This window comes from Macaca mulatta, chromosome 2 (assembly GCF_049350105.2).
Source record: "Macaca mulatta isolate MMU2019108-1 chromosome 2, T2T-MMU8v2.0, whole genome shotgun sequence".
NCBI classification, from domain to species: Eukaryota; Metazoa; Chordata; class Mammalia; order Primates; family Cercopithecidae; genus Macaca; species Macaca mulatta.
Window position 1 is genome coordinate 157662195 of NC_133407.1, and position 19272 is coordinate 157681466.

The window sequence follows — 19272 nt, forward strand, 5'->3', positions numbered from 1 at the left end:
GTTACTAAGGCGCAGTGGCACATGCCTGTTGTCCTAGCTACTTGGGAGGCTGAGATGGGAGGATCGCTTGAGCCCAGAGTTCAAGTCCAGCTTGGGCAACATAGCAAGACCCTGCATCTAAAAAACAAAACAAAACAAAAAAGACCCTGCAAGATGCAAGAACCTGCATCTAAAAAACAAACAAAAAAGAAAGTTACTAAAGAAATGATCAACTAGAAAATAAAAATGTTTGTATCACAAAGTTAATACCTTAAGTATATACATAATTCTTACAAACTAAGAAGAAGGAGATGAACATCCCCCCAAAATAATGAGCAGTAACAACTGCCAACTTTTCCTATTTGAGAATGGAAGCTGCCTTAATGAATTAATTTGTATTCCCTTCAGAACAAACCTTTGAAGTAGTTACTGTGTTTTCTACACTTTGGAGGTAAGGAATCAGAAGCTTAGGGAGTATAACCAAACTCCCACATTCACTTGGCTGGACTTGCAGATTCAGGCCATAGCCCCAGGCATGCTAGGTGCTAATCCCTAGGCTTCAGGCCTCTCTTGAAAAGACAAGGTATCTAAATTGCTAAGAAATTTAATTTGGCAGATTAAGAATGCATGTTGCACGGGCACGGTGGCTCACGCCTATAATCCCAGCACTTTGGGAGGCCAAGGCAGGCAGATCATGAGGTCAGGAGTTTGAGACCATCCTGACTAACATGGTGAAACCCCATCTCTACTAAAAATACAAAAAATTAGCCGGGCATGGTGGCGGAGGCCTATAGTCCCAGCTACTCGGGAGGCTGAGCCAAGAGAATGGCGTGAACCCGGGAGACAGAGCTTGCAGTGAGCCGAGATTGTGCCACTGCACTCCACCTGGGCGATAGAGCAAGACTCCATATATAAATTTAGCACACATTAAAGATAACAGTAAGATTTTTCAAGCCCTCCTCAGACTGAGAAACATGAAAGATGAGTAACACCCAGCGTTAGTGACACTGTGGGATGTTAAAGAAAATATTATTCAGTATTTAAATAATACCTTGTTAAAGCATGGCAAGGTAGGCTTTATTCAGGACCATTGTGATAGGTACAGGGACAACAGCAATGGAACTGTGCAGTGGGGAAGAGAGATCAGGCTCAACTACGAATACACCACAGACAAGTCGGAATTTACAACCAGGAGCCAGACTAGGTTCAGTGGATGGGAAATGACTAAGAGGAAGTATCAGGGTTTAGGGAGTCCCTGGCTAATCCAACCTAACAGTGTTCTTGCTGAAGACAGGTCAGCATAACCAGCATCACCTGGGGGATGGTGGTGGATGAAGAATCTGATCAGACATGAAGGACAAGGAGTTCTTGCCAAACTGACTTAGCTTTGTTCTTGCTAAATCTGGATTTTGCAAGGAAGTACACAGATGGGTCAAGGGGAAGGTTCAGAAGCCTGACTAAAGTTTGGCCAAGCATATCATCTTTGTCAAGGGACAGTCAGCCTCACTTGTTCGTAGCCATGTGAAGTTGATCACATCTCTGGGTGAAAGGGAGGGTGCCACGGGAGGGGAGGAGGCACTGATATGGCCATGACACTCGGGATGCGAATGTGGACAACTTTGTATCCTCAGTGCCATACTTTGTATCCTGAGTTGATTTGGGCCTTTTGACCAAACGAACCAGGAAACTAATCTTAGAGCAGCATGTGGTGACTAGGGTACAGAGACAGGCTTTGAGCAAAGGCCTGGATGTAGTTCCCAGCATTGCCCTCACTAGAAGTATAGGCTTGGGCCACAGAAGCTGGAGGTTCTTCATCTTCCAAAGTGGGTGGTAACTGTATCTGCTTTTAAAGTTGTTGTAAGGACCTGGCAGGCTGTAGAAGAGCCTAAGCTGTTTTTGTCTTCTGTGATTGTTTGCTTTTTAAAAACAATAATCTGACAGCTGTTATTGGAATATGTATTTATATATGTATGTAGTTCTGTATGAGCATATATGTATGTGTATATGTATGTATATGAATGTATGCACATGCATGTATGTACATGTGTGTGCATGCTCATGTACATCTATGTGTATCTATGTGCATGTGCATATAAGTGCATGCATGTGCACGTATGTGTGCACATGTGTATGTGTATTATGCGTATATATAAATCCATAGATGTATGTATATATGCACGTATATACATGTATGTGTGTATCTATGCATGCATGAACATGCACGTGTGTATGTGTGCATATCTGTGTGTATGTGTGTGTGTGTGTGTATGTGTGTGTGTGGAGGGGCAGGGCCACTGGCAAAAGACTTGGCTGTAGGAGTAGAGAGGCTCTGACACCGAGGTTTCTTCCTAGCAGCAGGGCAAAGGGAGCAGAGGTGCTTGGAAGGGAAAGAAGGAACCCGATTTTCTCTGGAGAGGGCCCCCAAAGCCTGTGCAAGGCTCGTTCTTGGGCTGCTGACCTCAGCAGCAGAGACGGAGCAAAGCCAGAGAGGCCAAAGGCAACCAAGGGTCAGCCTGCAAGCAGAGAAAAGTGCTCAGTTAAAAAATGACTCGAGCCACCCTTTGGACGGACTGAAGGCCTTGCTCTTCCTCCTGCTCCACAGGCTATCAACTGGTGTGTGGCTTAATTATTGACGTTTAAAAGTGAGTTAACTGCTTTCTTACAGATGAATCACAATGAATAAATGTGGAAGGAATGAGAGATGAAGACGATGAGCACCAGAGGACTGCAGGGAGCACGACTGAGGCAACATCACCAGAGGAGAATAAAATTAGCAGACAGAGATCTAAGCACAAACAGTATCTCTGTATAGCCTTAAAGCATCTCCTGGAATATTTAATAGTTACAAAGGAAAAACAGTGAGTTGACTGGGGAGAACCCTGGCAGGCACCACTCTAACCAAGAGATCAAGGTTGGCATGACCACGCACAAGGCACACTGACAGCCCGCACCCACTGATGTGGCCCACCGAGAATGCACATCACTTCTGTGGCATTGCCACGGAATTTCCAAAAAGGCATTACCTCAGTCCAATGCAGAGAAGGCGTCAGGCAGACCTAGGCGGAGGGGCTGTCCACAGAGCGACAGATCCATCCTCTTAAAAAGCCGGCCCTGACAGACAGGAGACAGAGAGAGATGACAGCCAAATGCACGTGGGAGCTGGGAACAGAGGAGGGCACTGGGGGGCCTGCCTGCCATCCAGCTCTCGAGACCACGGCGAGGTGAGCCTCAGCTCTCATAATCGCACTGTGATTCATGAAATGCGGCATGAGAAGAGGCTGGGTGGGGGAGGCTGCTTTCGCAACTCTTCTGTAAGTCTAAAATTATCTCAAAATGGGACACTTTCGAAAGTGAGTTCATGAATAGAAATAGGCAATGGCAGTGTGTGTGTCATCTTCCAAGCATATTCCACGGCCCTTGCTAGGATCCGACTTGTGCTGACTTAGGAACAAGTACTGCAGGTGAGACAGCACCACCGTGAGCACTTTCTGCAGGGTCTTCTGGGCATGGAAGGGGCTACCTGAGCCCTGGGATGAGAGGCATTTAGAGTCTGACGATGACATGTCTCAAACCAGGCCTCTCTCGGACAGTCCAGGCCCTGTGGCCACCAGGTGTGTGCTTACACATGCCAGAAATGCTTCACCCCTACAGACATGTCTGGGTTCTCCACAGCTCCTCCCAGATCCCAAGGAGGCACCTGGAATGTAACCTGGACAAAATGGAGCTCCAGATTCCACCCACCCACAAGCCAGTTTCTCCTCTGTCTTCCCCAGGTCAGAAAATGGTCCCAAACCAATAACTCATCATATTTTCTTTTTGAGACAGGGCCTCACTCTGTCATCCACTGCTAGAATGCAGTAGCACAATCATGGCTCATTGTACCCACAACATCCCCAGTTCAAGTGATTCTCCTACCTCCGCCTCCCAAGTAGCTGAGACTATAAGTGTGCACCACCACACCTGGCTATTTTTTTGTTTGTTTGTTTGTTTTTGTTTTTAGAGATGAGGTCTTGCTATGTTTCCCAGGCTGGTCTTGAACTCCTGAGCTTAAGTGATCCTCTCACCTCAGCCTCCCAAAGTGCTGAGACTAGAGGCATGAGCCGCCGCCCCTGGCCTAAACATCATCTTTGATTCTCTGTTTCTTTCATGCTACCCTGTTTGCCCTGCCTCCAAAATCTATCCTTAGTCCATCACTTTTTCCCCCTCTGCCCCTTCATCTATTCTCCACCAGGCAGACAACCAAGACTTTTAAACCTCCATCAGATTTGTCCTCTCCTGGCTTGGACCCCTGCAGTGACTCCTTACCTGGATCCAGCCTCCCCTGCCTCTCCTGCCATCTGCAGACCCTCAAAAGGTCCTCTTTGTCTCCTTCTGCAAGCTGTACCCCTGCCCTGCCTTTTCCTGCTAAGCACTGGCTGCTTCCCTCCCCTCACCCAGACTCAACCCCAGGGACACCTCCCCGGCTGCTGCTCGCTCGCTCTTCCTCCTCATCTCATCCTCTTTCCTCTGCAGTGCAGAGGCCTGGAATGCTCTTCACTGATCCTTTAGATCAGTGGTTAATCGACCCCACTCTTCTAATGCCCATCCATGAGAGCAGGGCCTTCTCTTTCCCTGTTTTGTATCTCAAATCTAGAACAGCATCTGGCACACATAGATGTTCAATAGACACTCCTAAAGTTAATTACTTAGTGAATTAGCCACTTTGCCATCTTTAACCGTAGCCCTCCCGTGGGGCGGAGCAGGAGCTGGGCAGATGAGCTGGCCCAGAGATTTTCTGGAGGGAAAGATAGCAATAGAAACTCTTGGCCCTGTGGCTGAGTCTGTGGGAAATGGAGAGTCACTTGGGGTGACATAGGGTCACCTGGAGCCCGCTAATTCCTCAGAAGTGGTGGAACTCTTCCCACCTGTTAATGAATGGCGCAGTGTGGGAACTAGGACCCCAGCCCTGTACTCCCCCAGAGCCAGTCTGTACCTGGCCTCAGGTAGTCATGCCACAGGGAATCTGCTCCGCATCCTGGGAAGTGGAGGAAGAAGAAACCAACCAAACAGCAGGGTGCAAAGGAGGCGGCTTGCCTTGGGGACTGGAATGAATGCTCCTCTGTGGTTTTACTGTTTCAGCCACTTCCGTGGGCACTTAGGGTGTGGAGGGAATGAATTAGGTGACCCGTGATGGCAGCAGACCACAGGAATTAAAGGGATGGCATTTGTTGAGTGGGTACTTGGGGACTTCTGGGCTGAAGGAAGAGGGGGCTAAGGCCAGCAAGGAGCAGGGATCACGACAGTTCCAGGGCACCTGGCTGGCTGGCCCAGCCATGAGATTTGAAACCTCGTCTCCTGGTGCTGCCGGATCCATGGAGCCTGAGTTCTAGGCCTCTGTTCATCCCTAACATTCCTGGGTGACCAGCTGATCAGCCAGGAATGATGATGGCAGAGTCCTGGTCACAGATGCAATTGACCCAGGGACATCTGTGAGTCTGGAGAAAGTGCAGATCAATGGCAAAGGCCAGGACGCAGCCAGCTGGGAGAGTGGCAGCCCCAGCCTCCTTCCCTCCTCCAGGGAGCATTGCTGCTGGGGTTCAGGAACACTCTTCTGCAGTTTACTTATTGACCAGCCAAAGTCTTGACAGTTTTAAAGAACACTCTTTAATTTATCTCAATGTCCAACCTCAGTCCTCCCAGTTCTGGTGAACCTTCCTCCGTCCCAACCATGGTTATTCATTCCATGTGGGCTCCTCTTTCTTCTTAGCCTCTCCACCTTCATTGTTCTGGACGCTTCTCAAGCTTTTCTCCTGCTCAGCTGGCCCTCTTTTGTGCAGTGTCAGTTTGATGTTTCGCAACTTCCAGGCATTATTTTCAGGGGTCTTTTGCAGGTCTCCTATTTTTGGCCTCATTAAAAAATATCGTGGGCTGCTCTGGTCTTAAGGTTGCCGTGCCCTCTTTCATTTCCTTGCAGGTTGGTTTCTGCCATCCTCCGAAATTTCAAGTGGGGAGCCACCTGGAGGCTAGGTGAAGAGGGCAAGGGCACTGCCCCTTCCTGCCGGAGCCCCTCCCTAGGGTCACAGGTGCCTTTTCTTCCACTTGCTCAGAAGTCTTTCCATTTAACTGCCTTTCCTCTTCAGCGGCTGCTGAGGGTTCCTGGTTGTGGGAGAATGTTTCAGACATGGCCCTCTGTCACCTTCTCTGAAGGCAGTGGCCTGTAACAAGATGAAAGTGGATAAAGATAAAAAGATTTAAAAAATGGTAAAAGTACAGAATGAGACATTTTGACAAGGTTAATTTTATATGACAATTTTGAAGTAGCTCCATCAAATGGCTACATTAAATGTAAAGGTGGTATATACTTTAAAATTGCCAAATAATATGTAAAGTGACCCAGTTCTGTTTTCTTCCAGATTCAGAAGGGAATTGGGTCATTCCTTCTCCAAAGCAGAAAGTACCACAGCTGTGAGAGTTCTAGGAGAAAATTCAGGTGGATGTTTCTGTAATCTTGGAATGGAGGCTAAGCCTGGCAACGATGCTAGAAAACAGTGCTGAAGTTTGACAGATTTAGCCACATGCAATGGCAAATGACAAACTGTAAAAGGAATTCTTGTAAGACAGAAAAAGGAAGGAAGGAAGGAAGGAAGGAAGGAAGGAAGGAAGGAAGGAAGGAAGGGAGGGAGGGAGGGAGGGAGGGAGGGAGGGAGGGAGGGAGGAAGGAAAGAAGGAAGGAAGGAAAGAAGGAAGGAAAGGGGCACCCTAATAGGGCAAACAGTAGTATAGGTTAGAAATAACTTTGAAAGAACCACAGGGTGCTGGTGGGTCAATCAGGGACAGACAGACCCCCTCTTCCAGGGGCTGTACGGGGCTGGGGTGGGGTCCACAGGTGCAGCCCTGGAGCTGAGCTTGCCTGTCTGCTTCCAAGCATCCCTGTGCTTTCCCTGTGATCTGGCAGTCCCCACTATGAGAGTCTAGCCTGGGAATGTGCTATAGGGAAGCTTACAGCAGCAGACCGTAGAAAAGCAAAATAGAAATGTGAAAGGAAAATAAAAACTTGGTACTCCAATTCCCTCTGCCAGAAGAAAAAAAAAAAAAAAAAGCTGAAAGTGGAGTCATGCAAGAAGCTGCCTTTCCCTTTGTTCCTAAGCAGATCGAGACAGATAAAAGGTTAAAGATCTCCACTTTGTGTTCACCTTATCTTACGTGAAGAGCCGAGTTACCCAGCATGGAAAGAACACATAATTGACCATTCCCCTACATGCTCCTTTTCTTTTGCAACATGGGGATTCAGTAATGTGATCATACCCTCCCTCTGTCCCCTCCAGCCAGCTTTTCTCCTTTAAATACTGAAGCCCTCGAAATCATCTTTGGAGAAAGGCACAGACCTGTCTCCCAAGTTGTGTCCTTAATCTTGGCAAAGTAAACCTCTAAGTTGATTGAGGCCTGTCTCAGATATTTTCAGGTTTACAGAGAGAAACTCAGTTTCAGTCACAAAGAGAATGATAAAATAAGGTGTATGCATCCATAGAAAGAAGATATTAACATGGTAAGCCCTGTATTTATTAACTTATGCTTATGATAAGTAAAAACAGGCTGCACAGTCACAGGTGGAATATGGCTATAAGGAGAGAAGAAGTGAGAAATATATCGTCTTTTAAATTCATTTCCTTTATTACTAGTGAGGTTGAGGATGTTTTCCCATTTAGGGGCCGGTTACTTTGTCTTCTGTGAATTGCCTGTTAAATCCTTACCCGTTTCCTACTCTTTTCTTATTGATTGGAAAGACATGTTTATGCAACACAGATATTAACCATTGGCACATTACTTCTATTGTAAACTATTTTCTCCCTGCCTGGAATTTGTCCTGTAATTTGTTTAAGGAGCCATTCATTTAGTTTTTGCAATATTCAAATCTGTCAGTCATTTCCTTTACGGTTTCCAGGTTTTGTTTCCTGCATAGCAAAAGCCTTCTTCACCGTGGGATTTTAAAAATATTCTTCCATATTTGGCTCTAAAACTTTTATAGATTTTTTAAATGTTTAGCTCTTTAATACACCTGGAGTTTATTCTTGCAAATGGTAAGAAGATTCTAACATTGGTTTCAAAATGGATAGTGAGTTTTCCCCAAAGGCTCTGTTGACCTTCCATTTTTCCAGCTCAGCTTTGAAAGGCCTCCTCTATCAAACACTAAATTTCCACATAAACATGAATCTGTTTCTGGATTTTCTGTGTGAATTACTGAAGTATTTTTGAGCTTTTCGAAATCATCTTCAGGATTCCTACATATTTTCTCTTTCAGATGAACTTTCAAATCAGCTTCTCGTCAACATCCTGTTGCGATTTTCATTGATATTGAACTGAATTTATAGACTTTGCAAGCAGAAAAAAATTTTTTTAATTTTTTTGAGGAAAAAAGTTTTAAATGGTTTGTTTTCAGATTGTGTCAAGATATCCCTACCTCCGAAGCTGTCAGGCTTGCAGGCCTTGGGGTGAAGCGTGGGGCTGCTGGAGGCGTCCAACTCTGTGTGTCCAGGACAGTGAGCCCCGAAGTGAGCGGGCCGCGTGCTGATGGCACAGCCAACTTCACGCCCTCGGTCCAGGGAGGACTAAGGGACAAGCTGCAGCAGGCGCAGAGGACGCAGTTAGTGTCCGAGAGGCCGCTAGTGCAGGGCGTTGGGCGTGACTCCTTTTGCACTTCCCAGGCTGGGCTGTGGAAGCAGGGTCGGGGGCGACTAGCGTGGGGACTGAAGCAGCCAGCCTTGGCACCTGTCCACGGCAAATAACTGACTTGACTTGGTCTGGTTTTTTTTGAAGAAAGGTTTATTCACACCCATTATGTGCACATGTGTAAATTCAAACCCACGGCTTGCCGGAGCCTGGACTTTCTCGAAGATCAGTTGCTCCCATGCTACCGTTTTGCAGTTTGCCCGTCTCCAGTAGACGATTTCTGAATATTTTAATCAACTCATTATTAACCATTCACATGTCCACATTAGCCTCATTTTAAGCAATCGCACCTGTGGGTTTCACAGGCCAGCCGTATTTTTAGTACATACTAAATAAAACATGACTGTCGGGGCGTGCTATGCTTGCCCACCTGCCATGTCATTGTAGCCGCACGCTGGTAGAGAGGACGGAGCCTGAGTCCGGGTGCCGAAGGCCCTGGTCTTGCCCGGGCTTTGGCCCCAGCCGCTGCCAAAGACCTAGAGGAAAGAATTTCAGCGTTGGGGCTTCATCCGCCTCTCGCCTCTCGTGGAATCAGGACTTGGACTCAGCGCTCCAATTGCTGGGGCGGTGAAAGGCGTATCCCCGGCGGCGCGGCGCCTGAGGGAGCCTCGGGAGCAGATTCCCATGCACAGACCCTTGCGGTGATGGGGTCGGAGGGGGAAATCCAGGCTCCAGAGCAAGCCGGGGCTGGCTTGGAGCCAAGGAGTGTCCTTATTCTGTAGCTCCCAGAGCTCACAGGAGGGGTCTGGGGAGGAAGCGGACAGCCGGGAGTCGGGGCAGAAGAAAGCGCCCACATCAACTGGCTGGCACGAACCACATGTCCCCTAGAACGGGAATCCCTGCCGGGTGAGGGAGGCCGGAGCTAAGCCGCAGCCCCAGGAAGGGCGGGGCCTCTTCAAAGCATTCCCTCCGCAACGCTTTGGTAGCCCTGGGACTCCAGCCTCGCCTGCCAGCCCCAGCTCAAAGGGCCTCTGTCTCTCTTAGGCCTGGGGGTGGGAGCAGCCTCAAGATAATGGAGTGCGTGAGCTGGGGCCTCATTCAGACCTCTCCCCACCGTAAGGAGAAAACAGAGGGCCCGGACAGGGAGCGCGACTGGGCAGAATCATACAGCCAGCCCGGGGCTCCAGTTACAGTCCCCTGAACCAGCCCAGGCCATCCCTGACTCCCAGGGGACACTGGTAGCTGTTTTGGCTCTATGAGGCGGGCTAATGCTGTAGAAAACATGCCGCAGGCATCGTGCAAAAGGGATGAGAAGGAAAATTTTAAAAGTGGGACAAATACAGTATAGAATGCTAAGCTAATATGCTTAAACATCTTAAAGCAATACGTAATTTTTAAAAGAAATGTCAGGCCAGGGGTCATGGCCTGTAATCCCAGCACTTTGGGAGGGAGAGGCAGGAGCATCCCTTGAGTCTAGGAGTTTGAGACCAGCCTGGGCAACATAGGCAGACCTCGACTGTTAAAAAAATAAAATAAATGTCAAGTACTAAAATTAACTCAAGATATTTAAAAAAATGCCAGAGAAGAAATCTCACTTAGGTGCAAGTCTCAAAATCATAGCAAAGCAAATGTAGCAGATGTAAACTGAAAATGAAATTCTAAGTCTCCCCCAACCATCTGAATGGACCCCTCCTCTTGGCCAAAGGCATTCCATAGTTAACCTGAAAAACTAGTTTAGGTCATGATGGGAAGAGGGGTGGTGGGACATGCCTCATTATACCTGCCTGTCTTTTGGAATTCAGGAAAAGGTGACCAGTGTTAACATCAACATAGACCTTAGTGTCTGATGAGAAACATTTATCAATTCTCTCCGAAGGCTGCTACTTGGAGGCTTCATCTGTGTGATAAAACCTGGGTCTCCACAACCTCTTATAGTAACCCAGACATTCCTTTCCAATGAAAATAACTCTTTCAAGCAATTACCAGTCAGAAAATTCTTGAACTACCTATGGTTGGGCATGGTGGCTCACACCTGCAATCGCAGCACTTTGGGAGGCTGAGGCAGGCGAATCACAAGGTCAGGAGTTCGAGAACAGCCTGGCCAACATGGTGAAACCCCATCTTTACTAAAAATACAAAAAATTAGCTGGGCGTGGTGGAGGGGCGCCTGTAATCCCAGCTACTTGGGAGGCTGAGGCAGGAGAATCGCTTGAACCCAGGAGATGGAGGTTTTGGTGAGCCAAGATCATACCACTGCCCTCCACCTGGGGCGACAGTGCGAGATTCTGTCAAAAACAAACAAAAAAACCTACCTATGACCTGGAAGCCTCCATCTCCCCCTTTAAGTTTACTCATCGTCAGGACCTCCTGAGGCTGAGTCACAGGTGTGTGTTCTTAACCTTGGCAAAAGAAACTTTTTCTAAATTGATTGAGCCCTGTCTCAGATATTTTTGAGTTCATACAGAATCTGAAGAATCCACCAGGACAATAAAACAAAAACAAGGCTTGTCCAAGGACTGTAGACATGGATCATTCTTGCAAGATTCATTACTGCTGGGCATTAGATTATCAGGCAAAGCAAGAGATTAGCACCTCAAAAGCTTCCCAATAAGTATTTCATAATGTAATGCCATATTTAGTATAAAAAGCTCTTGCTGGTTAGGAATAAAATATCCTTAATGAAACAAAAGAAATTTTATTAGAACCCAACAGGCATCACTATACTTTCAGGGAAAGACTTGAGTGGTACTAAATGCCTTTGAAAATCCAGTGGGGAACCTGGATGTTATACACCCAAAAATAAAGATGTAGACATACACTGAAAATTTTGTACAGATTTTCAAGGGGCTTATGGGGCTGCCTGAAGCCTTTTGGTGGACCTCCTAGACATGTCTGGACCTTGGCTTCAGGTCTCTGAATTGCAGGGGGTAAGCCGGAGTCACACGCAAGAGTGACACACACAGTTCTATATTCAAATCCTAGCTCCGCACCCAGATGCGTAACTGTGGACAATTTACTTAACCTAAACTTTGTACCTTTGCTTCCTCATCTGAAACTGTGGCTCACAATGGAACCCACTTCACAATATCGTAAGGAGGATTTAATATTAATGTATGCAAAGCTCCTAGCATATAATAAGAGCTCAATAATGTGTAGCAATGGACTATTATTCAAAGGAATCACATCCTTTTGGGAATAAAATAAAGATTCCTGCCTCATCTGTCACTATTTCATGTTGTGTTTGAGATCCTAGACAATGAAATGAGTCTAGAAAATTATTTAAGCTGTAAATATTAATAATATAGATAAGAATCATTTTTACAAGTGTAATTTTTAACCCCTCAAATTTAAGAAAATAATATAACAACTACTAGAATCAAGAAATGTTCAGTAAATTAAACAGATTTTCCATAAAATAGAAATAATCATAAGATGTAAAGGGGTATATTCTATCTCTAATAGCAACAAAAACTTAGAAATAAACTGAAACATAATTGTGATTCTAGTCAGGGCAGTAAGTGAAGAAAAATGAATAAAAAGCATCCAGATTGGAAAGGAAGAAGTAATGCTATCTTTATTCACAGATTACATAACTTGTATGTAGGAAATTATAAGAAATCCACTAAAAAACTATTAGAACTAATAAAAGAGTTTAGCAAGTTTGCAGGATACAAGATAAATGAATATACAATAATGTGCCATACAAAAACATTTGTTAACAATGGACCGCATATACAATGAGGGTCCCATAAGATTATAGTGGAGCTGAAAAATTCCTACTACCTGCTGACGTCGTAGCTGTCGTAATGTAGTAGCACAATGCATTACTCACCTGCCTGTGGTGATGCTGGCGAAAACAAACCTGCTGTACTTCCAGTCATTTCAAAGTCTAGCACACACAGTTATGTACAGAACATAGTGTTTGATAATGATAATAAACGACTATGTTACTTCTTTATTTACTATATTTTAATTGTGTTTTTAGCATGTACTCCTTCTACTTATTAAAAAAAAAAAGAAAGCTGCTGCAAAACAGTCTCAGACAAGTCTTTCAGGAGGTATCCAGAAGAAGACAATGTCATCACGCAGGAAATGACAGCTCTATGCGACGTGAAGCTGAACACCTTCCGGTGGGACAGAATGTGGAGGGAGGTGGAAGATGGTGATATTGATGATCTTGGCCCTGTGTAAGCCTAGGCTAATGTGTGTGTGTGTCTTCATTTTTAACAAAAAAGTTTAAATAGTAAAAAGAAAAGAAAAGAATTTTAAAATAGAAAAATACTTACAAAATAAGGATATAAAGAAAGACAATATTTTTGTACAGCTGAACAATCTATTTGTGTTTTAGTCTGTGTTGTTATGAGTCAAAAAGTTAAAAGAAAATAAGTTTATACAGTAAAACAGATAGGTAAGTTTCATTTATTTAAAATATTTAAATATTTAAAAAATAAATTTAGTGTAACTTGAATGTACAGTGCTCATAAAGTTTACAGTAGTGCGTAGCCCGAGGCCTTCACATTCACTCACCACTCACTCACTAACTTGCCCAAAAGAACTTCCAACCTGCTAGCTCCATTGATGTTAAGTGCATTACATAGGGGTGTACCATATCTTATCTGTTATAATGTATTTTTACTGCCCCTTTTCTATGTTTAGTTATGTTTACACACACAAATACCATTGTGTTACAATTACCTACAGTTTTCAGTATAGTAACATGCAGTTCGGGTTTGCAGCCTAGGAGCAATAGGCTATATTGTACTGTATAGCTTAGACGTGTAGTAGGCTAAATCATTTAGATTTGTGTAAGTACACTCTATGGTGTTCACACAGTGACAAAGTCACCTAACATCACATTTCTCAGAATGTATCCCTGCATTTAAATGATGCATAACTCTACAAAAATTAGTTGCATTTCTATATGCTTGCAGTGAACAATCTGAAAATAAAATAATGAAAACAATTCAATTTGTAATAGCATCTAAAGGAATAAAATGCTTACAAATAAATTTAACAAAAAGAAGTGTGTAAGGGTATTGAAAAAAAAATCATTTCCCCCCACTGTATTCTTACAATACAACATAGAATTCTTCTGTGAACAAATGTATAAGGATTTCTCCCTACCAACCCACCAAGCAAATTTCTGCCAGATTCTCCGGTGGGCAACAGTTAGGTGTTCTCTAATTCAATTAAATTCTGACTCTATTTACCTAGAGATAGTGTCAGATTCCACAGATGGAAGGCTCAGCCCCACTAAACTACCTCCAATTCAGATACCTTGAACCCTGGCTACAAACCCCAGGGTTGCCAGGACCCCCCTCCTCAGGGTCAATTAATTTGCTAGGATGGCTCACCAGAACTCAGGGAAGCACTTTCCCACATTCGCTGGTTTAGTATAAAGGAGATTAAAAAGAATACACATGAACAGCCAGATGAAGTATACATAGGGTGAGGTATGTGGGAAGGTGTGCGGCACTTTCATGCCCTCTCCAGGCATGCCACCCTCCAGGAGCCTCCACATATTCAGCTATCTAGAAGCTCCCTTCAGCTAGTCTTTTTACGTTTTTAACAGAAGCTCCACTACATAGACATGATTGATTAAATCGTTGGTCATTGGTGATCAACTTAACCTTCAGCTTCTCTCCCCTCTTTGGAGGTTGGGGGTGGGGCTGAAAAGTCCCAACCCTCTAATCATGCCCATGTTTTTTCTGTGACCACCCCCACATCTTCAAACTACTTGGGGGCTGCTATCCACCAGTCATCTCATTAGCATACAAAAGACATCCTTATCACTCTGGAGATTCTGGGTTTTAGGAGTTATATGTCAGGAAATACGACAAAAACTATATATATATAAAAATATATTTATAGATATGAATATATGTATATCACGATATCACAATGTAATGTGCACAACTTATACTCGGAAAACTACAAAGCTTGTTTGAAAAAAAAATTAAAGAACTTAAAAATGGAAGGGCATCCCATGTTTATGGATTGCACATGGTATAAGATGGCAATACTCCCCAAATTGTTCTACAGATTCAAGTTAATCCCTAGATTCTTTATAGAATTTGACAAACTGATCTAAAAATTAATGTGGAAACTCAAGTGACCCAAAATGGCAAAAAGATTTTGAAACAGAAGAATGAAGTTCGAAGGCTTGCACTTCCTAGCTTCAAAACTTACTACAAACCTACAGTAATCAAGACAAGGTGGTACCAGCGTGAGAATCAATGGAAGAGAATTGAAAGTCCAGAAATAAACCCATGTGTCTATGGTTAACTAATTTTTAACAAGGGTGCCAGGTGCATTCAACAGGGAAGGAATAATCTCTTTAACAAATGATGCTGAAACAATGGAATACCTTAATGCAAAAGAATGTAATTGAACACTTACATCTTGCCATATACAAAAAATGACTCAAAATGGATCAAAGACCTAAATGTGAGTGCCAAACCTAAAACTCTGAAGAGAAAACACAAGGGTAAATCTCCATGGCTTTGTATTTGGCAATAGATTTTTAAATATTACACCAACAGCATAAACAACAAGAGGAAAAATAGATAAACTGTACTTCATCTAAATTAAAAACCTTTCTGCTTCAAAGGACACTCTCAAGAAAGTGAAAAAAATCCCACAGAATCAGAATGGGTGAAAATATTTACAAATCATATATTTGATAAGAAACTTGCATCTAGAATATATAAAGAACACAGCTCAATAATAAAAAGACAAATAACCCTATTAAAAATGGGTAAAGAATCTGAATAAACATTTTTTCAAAGAAGACATATAGATGTCTATTAAGCACATGAAACAATGATCAACATTATTAGACATCAGAGAAATGCAAATCAAGACAACAATGAGATACAATTTCACACCCCCAATATAATTGCTCTAATAAAAATTTCAGACAATAATAGTGTTAGCAGGGTTGAGGAGTAATCCTCATAGGTTGCTGGTGAGAATGAAAAATGGGGCCGGGCGCGGTGGCTCACGCCTGTAATCCCAGCACTTTGGGAGGCCGAGGCGGGTGGATCACAAGGTCAGGAGATCGAGACCACGGTGAAACCCCGTCTCTACTAAAAATACAAAAAATTAGCCGGGCGCGGTTGTGGGCACCTGTAGTCCCAGCTACTCGGGAGGCTGAGGCAGGAGAATGGCGTGAACCCTGGAGGTGGAGCTTGCAGTGAGCCGAGATCGCGCCACTGCACTCCAGCCTGGGCTGGGCGACAGAGCGAGACTCCGTCTCAAAAAAAAAAGAAAAAGAAAAATGGAGCAGCTACTTTGGAAAACAGTCTGGCACCTTCTCAAAAAGTTAAATGTGGAGTTACCATTAGACCGGAAGTACTTTTTCCAAGATGATCGAAATACGTCCACATAAAAACTTGTACATGAATCTTCACAGCAGCATGATTTGTAATAGCCAAGATGTAAAAATAACCAAAATGTTCATCAAATAATAAATGAATAAACAAAATGTGGTTTATCCATATAACAGGAATATTCTTTGGTCATAAAAAGGAATGAAGTACTAATACATGGTTCATACAATATGATTGAACCTTGAAAACATCATGCTAAGTGAGAGAAGCCAGACATAGAGGATCACATATTATATGATTCCATTTACATGAAAGGTCAAACTGAAATGTTGCTTTGGTCTGCAGGGATAGCAGATGGGCCTGGGGTGGGATAGTAGCTAAAGTGTACAGGGTTTCTTACTGAGGAAATGAAAATGTTCTGTAATTGAATCTGGTAATAGTTGCACAACTTTGTGAGTATACTAAAAAACATTTAATTACAAACTTTAAATGAGTGAGTTGCTTGGCACATGAATTGTATCTTAATAAAGCTGTTAGAAAAAATTAAGTAAACGTGCACAAACCAATGTGAGGGAAATGATAACAATAAAAGTCAACTAAAGACATATTAAGAGAATTAAATAAGCAGTGACTTTCCAGATTCCTGGAAAAGGAGATTCAACATTTTAAAGACAGAATTTCTTTGAAATTAATCTACTGATTCATTTCAAGTCCATTCAAATGGAAGTGATTTGAAGTTCAATAATTGATTCTAAATTTCATCAGCAGGAATACGTGTTTGAAAATAGTTCAGATATTTTTGAAACCAAAAAAGCAATGTGGTTATTTGTATTATCAGATGTAAAATCATATTATAAAAGTACAGTGATTGAAAGAATCCTTCAGGGCACAGGAAAAGGCAAACAGAGCAATGAAGTGGTGCAGAGAAACAAAACCAGTCTCATGCATACCCGGCCCTTTAGTAGGTGGTAAAAGTGGCATTCCAAATCAATAAAATGGATTGCAGTTCACCCTTGGATAATGCAGGGGTTAAGAGCACCCCCACCCCCCTCACCCTGCATGTAGATGAACACTTGTATAACTTTTGGCTCCCCAAAAACTTAACTACTAATAGTTTATTGTTGACCAGAAGCCTTTCTGATAACATAAACAGTTGATTTACACCTATTTTGCAATGTTGTATGTATTATGCACTGTGTTCTTACAATAAAGTAAGCTAGAGACAAGAAAATGTTATTAAGAGAATGCTGAGGAAAAGAAAACGTATTTCCTATTCATTAAGTGGAAGTGGATAGTCATAAAGGTCTTCATCCTCATCATCTTTGTGTTAAGTAGGCTGAGGAGGAGGAGGAAGAGGAAGGCTTGTCTTGCTGTCTCAGGGGTGGCAGAGGCCGAAGAAAATTTGCCTGTAAGTGGTAAACCCTTGCAGTTGAAACCCTTGCTGTTCAAGAGTCACCCAGCAAATAACACTGGGCTTTATGGCCCAAATCAGTAAAAGTTAGATTTCTTCCACATACCTATCCATAAGAATAAATTCCAGAAGAAATAAATATTAAGACTTAAAAAATAAAACTGCAAAGGAATTAGAATAAAATATGGAAGACGAATTCTATAAACTTGGCATAGAGAAGGCTGTTGTCAGCCAGCAGAAAAGGTTGATTTCCCATAAAAACTAAAATTTCTACACGGTAAAGGCCTTAAAATAAATGATGGAATAAAACAAATAGTTTAAAAATTTCAACATTTGTGGATATTTTAAGATCTGAAATATATATTCTTAAATTCAATAAGAAAAAGATATACATACACATATAAGACCCTTCAAATATTATCTATGTAAAAAATACATGAGTTGAATTTAGCCTGAAAAACGTCTTTGCCATCACAGCATTTTATTTTGTTTTGTTGTGTGTGTGTGTTTTTTTTTTTTTTTTTTTTTTTTTTTGACAGAGTCTCACTCTGTCGCCCAGGCTGGAGTGCAGTGGCATGATCGCGGCTCACTGCAACCTCCACCTCCCGGGTTCAAGTGATTCTCCTGCCTCAGCCTCCTGAGTAGCTGGGATTACAGGCGCACTCCACCACACCTGGCTAATTTTTGTATTTTTAGTAGAGACAGGGTTTCACCATGTTGGTAAGGCTGGTGTTGAGCTCCTGACCTGGTGATCCGCCCGCCTTGGCCTCCCAAAGTGCTGGGATTACAGGCGCGAGCCACCATGCCCGCCCCGTCACAGGATTTTTTTAAGTGAAGTTGAAGGATCCTCAGAAGTGAATGCACTGGTTGGTTTAGGGCAGAGTGTGAAGATCCCGGATGCTAAGTGAATACTCACCGCGGAGGGATCTCGGCAAATGAAAATCTGAGGCCCTGGAACTACAGGATCGTTGTTAGAGGGCACTCCTAGGCCCCAGGTCTTGTTTCAGGACGTTTAAACACTGTCAGCAAGTTATCACCGAGACCCAGAGAGTAAGTATTTAACCAACATCACACAGAGAGTAGGTGGTGGCGCTGGGATTTGAACCAAGCCAGCCTACTCCAGGAGTTGGCTGCAAACCACTGTGGCACAGCTGCCAGGCAGCGGGGTGGGCTTTCCTCCATTCTGTTTCTCATGCCAGAAGCCTGGAAGCTCCCTAGACACCTGTTCCTCTCCTGCCTACACCATCCAGGGCTGTCTGTGCACCGATAGTGGGCCCTCGCAGGGCATGCCCACCCCACCCTTCAGACCTTTCCCAGCTGCAGGACTCTCCACCAGCCTCTACTCCCCCTCGGACCCCCACATCCTACTTTCCACGCAGCAGCCCTGGGTGATCTCTTCATAGTGCAAATCGGATCTGTTTACTCCCGGGCTTGAAACCTCCCAGCAGTTCCTATTGTAGCTGGAGTCTAATCTGGTCCTTTGGATGGTGCTGCCCCTCCCAGTGCCCACCTGTGGCCCTCACTGGCCGTGTGCTTCCACCTCACGGAGCAGGGCAGGCAGTTTCCTCTGACCCTGCACCTGGGTGACCCCTACTCATTCTTAGGTTGCAGGTTCACACCTCCTCTTCAGAGATGCTTTCCGCCAGCACCAACTAGGAGGGAGGCCAGGATGCCACTGGAGGAGCCAGGGAGGACACTCCTAAGACCTCTTGCTTTCAGCAGTGTCCCACTCCAGCATAGGTCCCCATGACAGCCTGGGCTCTATGGGACTAATGGGCAGCACTGTTTGCTACCTTCCCAGAGGCTTGATTTCAACATCAGATTGGCCATGGTCCCTCATTCCCTTCCCAACCTCACAAGGCTCTGAAAACTGACATTTTGCTCATTAACGATTTGCCAGAAAAA

At 44.0% G+C, this 19272-nt stretch overlaps 1 long non-coding RNA gene across 2 annotated transcripts in view; it reads right to left on the reverse strand.

Annotated features, from left to right (window-relative positions):
- Positions 1-19272, reverse strand: part of LOC114676409 (uncharacterized) — a 122616-nt gene that overhangs the window by 28933 nt on the left and 74411 nt on the right. The window contains exons 1-3 of one of the 2 annotated variants that reach the window (XR_003727445.2): positions 8417-9432; positions 4952-6173; positions 3003-3090 (exon numbers count right to left, since the gene is read on the reverse strand). This is a non-coding gene — a long non-coding RNA (uncharacterized LOC114676409). Of the gene's footprint in view, positions 1-3002; positions 3091-4951; positions 6174-8416; positions 9433-19272 lie in introns of those variants that run through there. The other variant, XR_003727447.2, reaches the window with a different exon arrangement.